The 13,269-nt window shown below is 37.9% G+C and overlaps 1 protein-coding gene across 2 annotated transcripts in view; it reads left to right on the top strand.

Moving 5' to 3' along the window:
* Nucleotides 1-13,269, top strand: part of echdc2 (enoyl CoA hydratase domain containing 2) — a 31,167-nt gene that overhangs the window by 2,397 nt on the left and 15,501 nt on the right. Inside the window, exons 2-3 of one of the 2 annotated variants that reach the window (XR_007926760.1) lie at nucleotides 3,512-3,691; nucleotides 3,765-3,894. The gene's annotated coding sequence lies outside the window, so the exon portion shown is untranslated. Of the gene's footprint in view, nucleotides 1-280; nucleotides 3,692-3,764; nucleotides 3,895-13,269 lie in introns of those variants that run through there. The other variant, XR_007926761.1, reaches the window with a different exon arrangement.

Genomic DNA, 13,269 nt, shown 5'->3' with positions numbered 1-13,269 from the left:
TTAAAGGATTAGTTCACTTCAGAATTAAAATTTCCTGATACTTTACTCACCCCCATGTCATCCAAGATGTTTATGTTTCTCTTTCTTCAGTCGAAAAGAAATTAAGGTTTTTGAGGAAAACGCTCCAGGATTTTTCTCCATATTGTGGACTTCACTGGGGTTCAACGGGTTGAAGGTCCAAATTGCAGTTTCAGTGCAGCTTCAAAGGGCTCTACATGATCCCAGACGAGGAATAAGGGTCTTATCTAGTGAAACGATCGGTCGTTTTCTAAAAAAAACTAAAAATGTATACCTTTTAACCACAAATGCTCATCTTTCACTGCTCTGTGATGTGCCACGCATTGCATAATCACATTGTAATGCGTAATGTAGGCGGAAGTACCAAGCAAGTGTTTACAAAGCGAACGTGCAAAGACTAAGCCAATCGCCCTTTACAAAAAAAGGTAAAACAACTATGTCGGACGATTTTGAAGTTAGAGGAGAAAATGAGATGTTTTTTGCCCTACCGTGGTACTTTCGCCAATGTCAGTCGTGACCTTTCCTACGTGATTACGTAATGCGTGGCGCATCGGAGAGCAAGACGAGCATTTGTAGTTAAAAAGTACATAATTTTTTTTTTTTTTTAGAAAATGGACGATCGTTTCACTAGATAAGACCCTTATTCCTTATCTGGGATCGTGTAGAGCTCTTTGAAGCTGCATTAAAACTGCAATTTGGACCTTCAACCCGATGAACCCCACTGAAGTCCACTATATGGAGAAAAATCCTGGAATGTTTTCCTCAAAAACCTTAATTTCTTTTTGACTGAAGAAAGAAAGACATAAACATCTTGGATGACATGGGGGTGAATATTATCAGGAAATTTTCATTCAGAAGTGAGCTAATCCTTTAATGAAGAAGTAAAATGGATTGTGAAGTCTGTTGGCTTTAATATAAGTGCATTTAGCTCTCAAATATTCTGTTTAAATCAATCTGAAACAAAACCAAACAATTAGCACTGGTCATATGCCAACACAGATCTGATCTCCAAGATTGGAAAAACAAAGATTAGCTTTGACTCAATCATTAACAGAGATCTCATATATGTGATGCCCAAAGGCATGGAAGAACTGGTCCAAGGTAAATATTACCACATAGATCTGGTATGAGCAGAGCAGAGGGGACAAGGAAGAGGAAGAAATGGGAACATTTTATACTGAAACAAAAATGTTGGTGTCCTAAATTTTAATTAGAGATAGCCAAGGTCAGGGGATGTTTGAGAATATCAACAAGTTGACACTTGAGGCGTTAATTAACTATCACACACAGACATATACACACACACACACACACACACACGTTTGTTTTTGTGAATTGTGGGGACATTCCATAGGCGTAATGGTTTTTATACTGTACAAACCGTATTTTCTATCGCCCTACACCTAAACCTACCCATCACAGGAAACTGTGCACATTTTTACTTTCTCAAAAAAACTCATTCTGTATGATTTATAAGCCTTTTGAAAAATGGGGACATGGGGTAATGTCCTCATAAGTCACCCTCTCCTTGTGATACCTGTCATACCCATGTCATTTATACAAATTTGTTTCCTGATATGTCACAAAAACATGCACACACACTCACACACACACACACACACATTAAAACCAGTTCATCAAATGCTTTTAAGTCACGTAAGCATTTAGCAATCTTAATAATTGATATACTCAAGAAATTACAAAGACTTTAGTATATTGTCTTAGAGCAATATCCCCCTATAATCAACACCTGTCCTCAGACTTTAGCTAATCAAACTCTGGGACTAAAAGATATAAACTTAAATGGGACAATTAAAAATGCTTACGGTGGTTTTAATATCTATCACCAACCCTGATCAGTTACACCAAGGCCAACAACATCTGATTTAAGACCAGACACTGATAGTTTATTTTCAATCAATTTCAAGCTAATAGGGCCGATGAAACAGGGAGATTTAGAGTTTTATCGACAGGGGCTCTATTTTGCTTTATTTAAACCCATTACTCATCCAATGAGTAATGACCCAAACAGGCCGAATGCAGCCTCCTCACCTTTAACTGATGAACACTGTGGTGGAAGTGCTTCATCAAAGCTTGTATCTCTTATCCTGCTGTGGACTCGGTCTCTCTCTCTCTCTCTCTCTCTCTCTCTCTTTTTCTTAATACTGGAAGGGCCTGCTGCATAAAAGCATCCTGACCATGTCTTTAAAAAAAAGTTTCTAGCATGTTATATGTTTGGGAACAGTTCTTTTAACCCTAATTGATGGAATGTGTAGCTTTTCATTTATTAAACAACTGTAGGAAGACATATCATGGCCATATTCTAGGATGACAAAGCCAAGATTCATCAGGCTCAAATTGTGAAAGAATGGTTAGGAGGGAGAATGAAGAATCATTTTCACACATGAATTGGCACCTCTGAGTTCAGACCTTAAATTCATTGAAAATCTTTGGGATGTGCTAGAGAAGACTTTAGAGAGTGCTCACTTCTTGCATTGTCAGTACAAGATCTTGACCAAAATTGATGCACCTCTTGATGGAAATAACATCAAAACATTTATTTCCATCACGAGCTGCGTACATTTTTGGTCAATATCTTGTATTGACAATGCAAGAGTTGAGCAGGTTACAATTGTAATCATGATTCCCAGAGAAGGGGAATTGGACACTGCCTCTCGTTGCCATGCCATTGGGTCTGCCTGCATGTCTCAAAGAGGTTGATGACGTGTACTACGGGCACTTTGCTTATGATGTCATGGGCTGTCGCCAGCCAATGAAAATAGGAGTGTGTTCACACATGCTTCAGACACCGGATATGCTGATGGTGTCCCCATATCGTCGATCCAAGACGCAGTGTCTCCCCTTCTCAGGGAACCATGGTTACAGTCATAACCTGAGATTTTTATTAACCGCTACAGGGCTAAATGTTAAATAGCGGACCTTTACATTTTATTTTAAGTTTTAATAATTGTATGTGTTTTTGTCATTTTTATATATATATATATATATATATATGTTTTTCACTGCGCTGTTTTTCACTGCGCTTTCCTCATCGTTACATATTACAAGTGACTGTCAATGAGTGAGTCATTGAAACATTCACTCAACCAATTCATTCAAAATGCTGAATTATTTAGGAATGAAAACAAGTGGCTGGGGCCTCTATGACCGAGTCACTGATTCATTCACTGAATGAACCAATTCATTAAGGTACTTAGACACACACACAATGGTAAGCTCTATTGTAACTTTGTTTAGACCTATTTTCATTGAGGAAAATGAAACATTGGAGCAAAAATGGAGAAAAGTAACTGGCAATATCGTGTCTAACATGCAAGTTACTCAATAACTTTTTGTTTACTGAGATGTTGTATGAAAGCAGTACTTATATTTGTGCTGTTGGTCTGAATTTACCTCAGTTTTTTGTTTCGTTACGAAATTGATATTACTTTATCAGTTTTGTGTAAATATATTTTTGAAACATCATCATCAGGTATGCGTCGTAGAGACTGGTTGCCATGGCCCGGCGAGGCTCAGAGACGAGAAGAGAAGAGGACTGAGGCCAAACTGGCTGAGGGTCTGCAGAGACTCGACCAGGCTAAACATTACCACATCAATACACTGACCAGAGAACAGCGCAGACTACACAGAGACCTCATCTCCATCAAAACAGGTGTGTGAGGAATTAAATCTCTCTAGAAGAAGATAAAGCATTTCACATATTAAATGAAACTGTTTTGTGTTAGGTAATCCCTGGAAAAGAGGCCTCCACAGTTTAGGGCTACGACCCTCCAACCATGATGTTGGGCGCCCTGCTGCATCCTACAAGAGGACCCTATTACCCAGCATCCCACTGGCAGGCAAAGAAGCAGACAGGTGAGGCTGGGACCAGGACTAGATTGATAGTATTTTCTCACTATATTCAAATAGATTTATCATTTTTTAAATAAGTATAATTTTATATTAGAATTTTTTTTATGTTGTGGCCAATTATGTTTAAATAAATAAAAATAAATAAATAAAATCAGATTTTATTTGAGATATTTTGAGATTTACTAAATATTTAATTTAACAGTGTTATTAAAGGGGACCTATTATGCCCCTTTTCACAAGAAGTCTCTGGTGTCCCCAGAATGTGTCTGTGAAGTTTCAGCTCAAAATACCCCATTGATCATTTGTTGTAGCTTGTCAAATTTGCCCCTATTTGTGTGTGAGCAAAAATACGCCGTTTTTTGTGTGTCCCTTTAAATGCAAATGAGCTGCTGCTCCCGGCCGCTTTCCAAAAGAGGGCGGAGTTTTAACAGCTCGCGCTTCGGTTGCTCAACAACAACAAAGCTGGAGAATCTCACGCAGCCAAAATGACGATTGTCAATAACGGTGTTCAGCCTTACATTGTTCAAACCGGAGTCGGACACTGATGGAGAGACTCAGGAAAAAGTTACAACTTTTAGAATGAAACTGGACGTTTCTGAATGGTTAGTGGATAAATTTATGTAGGTGCTGTGGAGTTGATTCAACTAATTGACCCGCTTTGTTGCATGTTCCTGGGGGCAGGGTTTATGTAAATTTTGGGGTTTGTGATGTCACCAACCAAGGAAGAAGCTCATTGTAGTCCCTACCAGCCGTTTGTTGTAGTCCTTAAAAAACGATTTCTGTAAAAGAAAATATCTGCCTTTGCATTGAACTTTGAGTGTCGTAACTGAGATGTTGTTTATGCTCAAACAGCGACATTACACACTAACTAAAGTTTGAAAAAAAAAAAGTGAAATCATAATTAAGGACCCTTTTAAATTGTTAGTGCTTTTATAAGTGTTAAATGATGGCAAAAATAAATGGAAATGAGCACTAATAATTAAATAAAGAAAAAGAAAATACAATATCGACTGGTTCCAGTAAATGAAATAATCTCAAGTATATGGTGAAAACCAAAATAGTATAGATATTGTACATCTCTAACTATGGTATTTAAAAATGTTAATTACATATTCATAATATCAGAATATCATAGTATTACTATCACTGTACTTTGAGGTATTTTTATGCAATAAACATTAATAATTGGATGCAACTGCTCTATACTTGGGTCAGCGAAGCCCCTGATAATTCTGATGGAGTTCAAAGGAACTGTGTTGTGTCAACATGAAACTAATCTCTTTAGCACCTCATTATATAACATGGCTATCCAGCTCTGTCTTCCTGTGTATCCCAGCTTCAGCCGTGGCATGTGCCCCGCTCTGCAGTTAGGCTGGGGTTGGCATGGATTTCAGTGAGGAATGAGAGAATTTATTCCACTTGATACTTGACACAGCACAACTTCAAACAGAATGTGGAAAATGAATCTGTTGCAATTAGGATCTCTCCTTCAGGGTACAATCTTAAAAAAGGAAGCTAGATGCTGCCTACTCATTCTATAAATGTTTGATATTGTATCTTAGACCCACTTTGCATTCAAAAACTCACGCACAGGATAGACCAAGAGGAACAGGGAATATGTTTACAGTTAAAGTGGTCCCAAGTAAAATATCCCTACTATCTGACAAATAGTAAAACAAACAATCAAGCATGAAAATATGTAAGGATTTTGCAATGATAGTCTTAGTGCAAATTGAGGATTTTAAAATTGGTAACACCTACACTTGCAGTAAAGTGCCATTAGTTAATGTTGGTTATCACATTGACTAACACAAACTAACAATGAGTAATACATTTGTTACAGTATTTATTAATCTTTAGTTAATAAAATAGAACTGTTCGTTGTTAGCGCAATACTAGTTCACGACCATTAAATAATATTAAAACGTTTGATTTTAATAATGTGTTAGTAAATATTGAAATTAACATTTACTAAGATTAATAAATGCTTAGTAACTAATGTTAACAAATATGGCCTTATTGTTTTAATTACCTTGGGTATCTACGGATACCATAAAGGTACATGGTGGTGTAAAAAAATATGAGATGGGAGGGAAAAAATGTATTTCAAAATTTTTGCGTTCCCCTGAGAAAATGTGCAAAACTTAAAAGCTTTGCGAGGGTACGCAAAGAGTGTACGCAAATCCATTTTGTGTTCTCTTGCAATACATGATGTAAATGTTGTCATCCTGAGCCTGATTTTTCTGTGTGTACACTCAGCTGGCAAATGTGCCTTGATTTTTTTCTCTTTTTTTTTGGCTGTAATTAGTTGGTCCACAAGGTGGCAACACTGCCTATGTGCATTGTTTTACAGTCAACAAAGAAAAGGAAGAGTAAAACAGAACAACAACAAAACTACTGTAGACCACAATATCAACAGACGTTTTTAGAATAAATACATTTTTATAACTCATAACTAGTGATGGACCGATACTGATTTTTTAGAACCAATACCGATAATTTGTGTTTATGTGCCCGATAACCGATATGCAGAACCGATATTTATTTACTGATATACTTATGTTTTTGGCACGATTTCAACACCACTGAACTGAACAAACCATTTTATTTATAACAATCACTCCCTCCTTGCATAGAAAACAAAACAAATCTTATTTATACACCAATAAATAGAGGGGTTTGAAAGTGCAAAAAATAAAAAAGTGCATTGGTACTAAACTGTTTTTGTTGAAAATTAGTAGTCTTTCATGTTAATTTTAATCTTCATATTACAAAAAATAATTGTATTTATAAAAAGCATCAGCAGCAACACTAATGTTAACTATAAGCAAAATAAATGTAGAATGTCTAATGTTTTCAAATGGAGAAAATAAATTAAAGACAGGAGTCATATCAACTTTGCAGAAATGTAATACTTCATTTTAAACTACAGTTTTAGTAGATTTATAAGGTGTTAAGGCTAAAAGTAAAGAGTGAAGAATAATTTGCTGGATGTTAAATAACTGAATAATATTCTCTGGAATATTGGAATATAACAAACAAAACATTGTATTTTATTGCATTTCTCAACTGGTATGTTATATCAGAATGTTTTTGTCGTTCTAGATTATGAAATATCTGCTGACAAAGAGCTGTTTATCTATGCATTTACACAGAACTATACTCAGACTGCGATCGCTCGCAGAGATAATAAATAATTAATTTCCATAGAGTTGCGTTTACTTGGATGTTTATTAGCGAATTAATGGTTATATATTAAATGTTTATATAATTACCTTGTTTTAAACAAGTGAATCTTGTTAAAGGGATAATAATGAATCAGCGTGTCGAATCCGCAGTTCGGAGCGCCAAAGTCACGTGATTTCAGCAGTTTGGCGGTTTGACACGCGATCCGAATCATGATTCGACACACTGATTCATTACGCTCCGAATCTTCCTGAAGCAGTGTTTTGAAATCGGCCATCACTAAATAAGTCATTATTTATTTATTTTTTTTGGCGCACCAAAAATATTCTCGTCGCTTTATAATATTAATATTGAACCACTGTACTAACATGAACTGATTTAAATATGTTTTTAGTACCTTTATGGATCTTAAGAGAGGAAATGTCAATGCTCCCTATGTAGGCCTCACGGAGCCATCGGATTTAAACAAAAATATCTTAATTTGTGTTCCGAAGATCAACGAAGGTCTTACGGGTGTAAAACGGCACGAGGGTGAGTAATTAATGACAGAATTTTCATTTTTGGGTGAACTAACCCTTTAAAAGTTACATGCGGTCGGTGGCCGTGCTGCAGCATTTCCTGAGCATCAATCAGCTGAGTGAACAGCAAAATGCAGACGACTTCACGAGACTAATGATGAGCATAGACAACAGAGAGAGAATTAAATTCAGCGCTTTTATTTCCAACATGTGCTCAGTCATGGCTGTATTATTAATTCATGCAAAGTTAGATCTTTATTGGGACAGGACAGGACGGATTATCTTACGTGGCTCCGTGAGCTTGTCTCCATTTCTTAGAGACAAGCTGCATAAACTAGCTACATTTCAGGCATTTATGTAACCCATCTAATTTGTGCATTAATGGCTGTTATGTTAAATAAAGTTTATATAAACAATTTATATATTGTTTATATAAACAATCTTATTAAATTATCTTTTAGGTTCAATAAATATTATTTATCACAACTTAAAATAACCTCACATGGGGCAAAATTTTCAAACAGGCTGCATTTGGTATGTTTTGAAGCATTGAAGCTGGTTTGAGCTGGTTTATGCCGGTCCTTAAATGGTCATGAGCTGGTTTAAGCTGGTCAAGGTCTGGTCCTAAGCAACTAGCTCCAGCTCAGGACCAGTTTATAACCAGCTCAAACCAGCTGCCATGCTTCAAAACATACCTAACCAGTGTAGCCGGTGTTTTTGGGCCTGTACTATATTACCGAATGAACGTATTATGAAAATACACACATTAAGGATTCAGTAAGCAGCATATAATTGTGCACAGGCAAATTGATATGATTGTATGAGGGGATTAAATTCTGTTTAAGCCTAGCAGGGTAATGGCAAGCATGATAATAAATGTGTTTTTTTGTGTGTGCATATATCTGCTGCATGAATGTGAATGTGGAGTTGAGGGTCCCTGGGAATGAAAACTGAATCAAATGTGTGTGTGTGTGTTTGTGTTTGTTTGTGTGTGTGTGTGTGTGTGTGTGTGTTCACAAGTCGGTTATGTATGTGCATGAATGCTTTCTGATTAGAGTCTGAGATGGGCATCTGTAATTGAAGGGATTTCCCCAGTTAACCGCACCAGTGAATCTGATGATAGGATAATCACATACACACACAAATCCATCCATCTTCAAACAAATACAAATGACTTAGTAAAAGATTTATTATGTTTTAGCCCCCTACATTGATATGTCCATCTTTTAATATATTTGTTCCACTGTCTGCCTCTCAGATTTTTCCTTTTTCTCAGATCTTCGATCAGCACTTTCAAAGAGATGAATGAATGAGAGCGAGGGGGGAGGAGACAAAATATGATTTAAAATGCGATCTGGAGTGAGTGAATCAAAGAAACAGAGTTGGTAGACTAATGGTTAAAGATCTGGGCTTATAATGAGACAGTGCAAGAAATCTTTCTCCTGCTTGTGCCCTTGAGTAAGACACATCTCAAGTTGCACCACTGGAACTGTCCATCCAATTAGTGAACCCAAGGTTGCTTTGGATGACAAGCATCTGTTAAATAGCAAGAAAGAAACAAGAGAGATTGAATTAGGCCATCTCTCTCTCCCACAGTGCACCTGTCTGCACTTCCTGTAACATTTTCTCTCTGTCTGTTCTGTCTCTCTATGGACCTGCAGAGAGGTTGGTGGTTCTTCGTCTTTATGCTTGTTAGGCAGACAGGCTGTAGACAACCAACTAGTGTCTACTGCACTATACTTCCCCTTATTTCCTGTTTTCTATCTTTCTTTCCCTTCTGGCTCACTCCCTGACAGAGACACTCTTTCATGATTGTTTAATTTCCTTTTCTTTTTTTCCTTTTGATGATACTAGAAGTTTTTAACTGCCCAGTCCATGTAACATCAGACCAGCTTTACATTTTCACCAAAAATTGATCTTTTACTGATCTTTGATCTGTACATTTTACTAATCTACTGATCTTTTACTGATCTTTTAATGAGTGTAAAAATGTCATGTGGTGTAACGATCAAGTAAAAACATGACCACATGACTGTCACACATGGTTGCAGTAAGGATGAGAAGAGAAGGATCTAATTGCTGGCAGAATGCGGGGCAAACTGAACAGGACCTCGCGGAGGATGGAGGAGCCAGGGCGGAGATGATGATGGGACGAGCCAGGGCAGAATCCCCAGCAGGAAGACCAGGATGCAGGCCCAAGGCAAGTCGAGGGAGGGAGGAGCTGGCTGGCAGAATCTGGGGGACGACTGATTGAGGCGGAACTGATGATGGTGTAGAACCAGGCAGACTGAAGAGCAGATGAGACTGGTCAACACAGAAGGTCCTGGAGACAAAGGCGAAGCCACAGGGCCGAGATGAAGCCAGTGTGCCGGAGAACTGAGGTGGAGCCAGTGCAACTGAGAACCAGGGTGATGCTAGAGAGAAGGTGGAGTCCGACGAAGCCAAAGGGGTGATGGGACGAGTCGCAGACAAACTCCCCGAAAGTCCATGGAGACAACTGACCAAGGTGGAGCCAGAGGGACGAGGAAGCCCGGTGGAGCGGTAGTAACTATGGTCCCAGGTGGGGCGAGGAGCCAAGGTGGAGCCGGCTGGTCGACAGGCTAAAGTGGCGTTAGGGGCTTGGAGGTTCTGGGTGGTGCTAGAGGGTTGGCTCAGGAATGACCTCCTTGGCCAATGTGAAACAGGCAGATAATTTAGGATCGTCCTCCTTGGTCAACACAGGACATTTAGGTAATTTAGGAACGGTCTCTCTGGTTGATGCAGGACATTCAGATAATTCAGGAACGATCTCTCTGGTTGATGCGGGACATTCAGATAATCCAGGAACGGACACTTTGGCCAACGTGGAACAGGCAGATAATTCAGGAACGGACTCTCTGGTTGACGCGGAGCAGCCAGAGGTTGGAACATCAAAGACATGACGAAACAGGCATAGTCCTCTCTTCACACTCCTCCAAAATTATCAAGGGTTCAGAGTTTAGCGCACTTAATCCACCTTGGTAGAAGGGACAGGGCTCCACTCCATCCCCATGTACACAGGCCGTCTTCATCATAATGGACACAATGGTGCAGATCTGAGAAATTTGTTCTGCTGCTAGATCCATTTGTTAGGTCCGTTCTTCTGTCACACACGGTTGCAGCAAGAATAAGAAGAGCAGGATATAATTGCTGGCAGTAACGATTTTATTGAATACAATTTTCATACTCAAGATACTTAGACTCCAAAAACATGAACAGAACAACCGGTAAAATGCAACAAGAATGGACAACACAGGATTTAAATGCAAAGGCAAACTAATCAACAAAATGAACATCAGGTGCAACAACTAAAACAATCAATGAAAAACAATAACAGCAAACTCAAACACAGGAACCTAAAACACGTGCAAACCCACTCAAATCAAACACAAGAACAAAACACCTTGTCACAATGACAACCTGAACTATCCTTGTCTCATCATAAAAAAAAAAGTTAAAATTGCCTGAAATTTTTATATCTTTATTATGATTTCAGTTTATGAGTATAATGAGTTGTATCATCCTGATTTTTTATTATTGTTTATGCCTCCCACAAAACATCAAAATAAATTTTAGTTCAGAAGTTACATTCTTATGATAAAAGAGCTGTCTTTGTCATTGTGAGTATGAATTGCTTCTTTTTAAATGTATTTTTGGTGACAAATCACAATAACGTTTCATTTGTTAACATTAGTTAACTATAGGTTAACATAAACTAACAATGAAAAATACTTCTAAAGCATTTATTAATTATATTTAATGTTAATTTCAAAATTTACTACATTATCAAAATCTAAGTTGTTTTTGTTAATACTATTTAATAGACCTGAGCTTACATGAACTTGAAATTTTTATTAACTAATGTAAACAAAGATAAATTAATAATGTAACAAATGTATTGCTTATTATTAGTTAATGCATATAATGTTAATTAATGGGACCTTGTTGTAAAGCGTTACTGCATTTTTTAACAAATGAATAGATAGACAAAAAAGAGAGCATTATGTCACCTATAGCGGTTCTTTGTTTAACCTTTAAGTTTATGCACTTCTTCTCAAGTGATTTTCTTTTACAACATACCACCCTTTGCCAACCTGCATCAAATTTACAGTCTCTCTGAGCGTTTGCAACTGCTGTCCAGTGCGGCAGGTTGAAGAGATGAGGAGGGGTGTAAGATTTACTGTTTACCTCAGCACTGTCCTGACATGACCGTAGCCAGCTCCAATCAGCGCTTGTTGATACGGACAGCGAACATGCTGCAAAAGACTGCCATGAAGCCAACGTGCCTGTCTGAACATATTCTCATGCTGATGAAAACATCTGACCACATGGTATAACATTCATACTGTCATAAGAAACTAAAGTGAACTTCAGTTTTTGAGACAAATGTGTTAAGCTGTCATTTTTTAGCTTTAAGTAATGGTTTGTTAGCTATATGTTATGCAGGGAGAGGACGTCTCAGGACTTCATATTATCTTAAAGGAGACATTTCATGAAAATCTGACTTGTTTAAGTGCTACAATCAGGTCCCTGGTGCATCTACCAACACAGAAAATGTGAAAAAGGACAACCCAGTAACTTTGTTTTGGCAAGCCTTTCTCTCCAAGCATGTGAAAAACGAGCCACTCAGATTTGGCTCCCCTTGTGACGTAGGAAGGGGATTTTATATTATTATAATATTACTGCCCCTTAATCTGCACGTTTCCACCCATGGCACCTCCATTTTGTTTTTGTGACAACAGTGAACAAGAACCTTGTGTGTGTTGACAGTTTAAACACAACAAAAAATGTGAAAGAGAAGTTACTCACGAGACTTGACATCTGACAGCCAGCTGTCTGTGTGCGCTCAGAAAACGATCCATTAGAAGTTTAAACTGATATAGCTTTAAAACGCATGGAACTAATAAACTTTAATGATGAAAGAAGAACTATGCTATCAGTAAGAGTGATCGCGATATAGATGATAATCAAAACCAAGCAAATCTTGTTAGTATTTGGCAGAGAATCCGATTGAGACAGGAGCTGTGATCGTGGAGAGGGGGCGGGGCACAGCAGCTCATTTGCATTTAAAGGCACATGCACGAAAACAGCGTGTTCTTGACTGTAGTCAGAAATGGGTATTTACAACACGGATTTATAAATGGTCTGTGAGGTATTTTAAGCTGAAACTTGACAGACACATTCTGGGGACACCTGAGACTTAAATTACATCTTGTAAAAATGGGCATAATAGGTCCCCTTAAGCTGAATGTCAGTAAACTGAAGCTGCTAAATGGATGACAGTAAAAGCGCAAGAAGATCTTGACACTAAAAACGTCCTGAGTTTAACTGTGGTGACATTACCAGCACTCTGTTGAGTAAGACAAAATGATACATTTAATCTTGGTTAATTTTCACACTGTCATTTTTAACACAGAACCTAAAAATACAAAACAAAAGGCAAATTTTATGACTTACCAAACATCCAAAACAATGCTGTGTGCTGGGCTAAATGCGCTTGTGTGAGTACATATGGTAGTGTTTTGACCTCCTGAGAATTCAGATTATAAAACGTATAAAGGAGTCAAAACAGAAAGGTGTGTCTCGGTCTGGTTGTTTGGTGCGCACCGGGTTCGGATGACAGCGTTCACAGTCACACTTATGTCAATAACGGAGT

Source organism: Ctenopharyngodon idella, chromosome 20 (genome assembly GCF_019924925.1).
Source record: "Ctenopharyngodon idella isolate HZGC_01 chromosome 20, HZGC01, whole genome shotgun sequence".
Taxonomy (NCBI): Eukaryota; Metazoa; Chordata; class Actinopteri; order Cypriniformes; family Xenocyprididae; genus Ctenopharyngodon; species Ctenopharyngodon idella.
The sequence above is the reverse complement of the archived record's forward strand: the minus strand, read 5'-3'. Positions and strand labels throughout refer to the sequence as shown.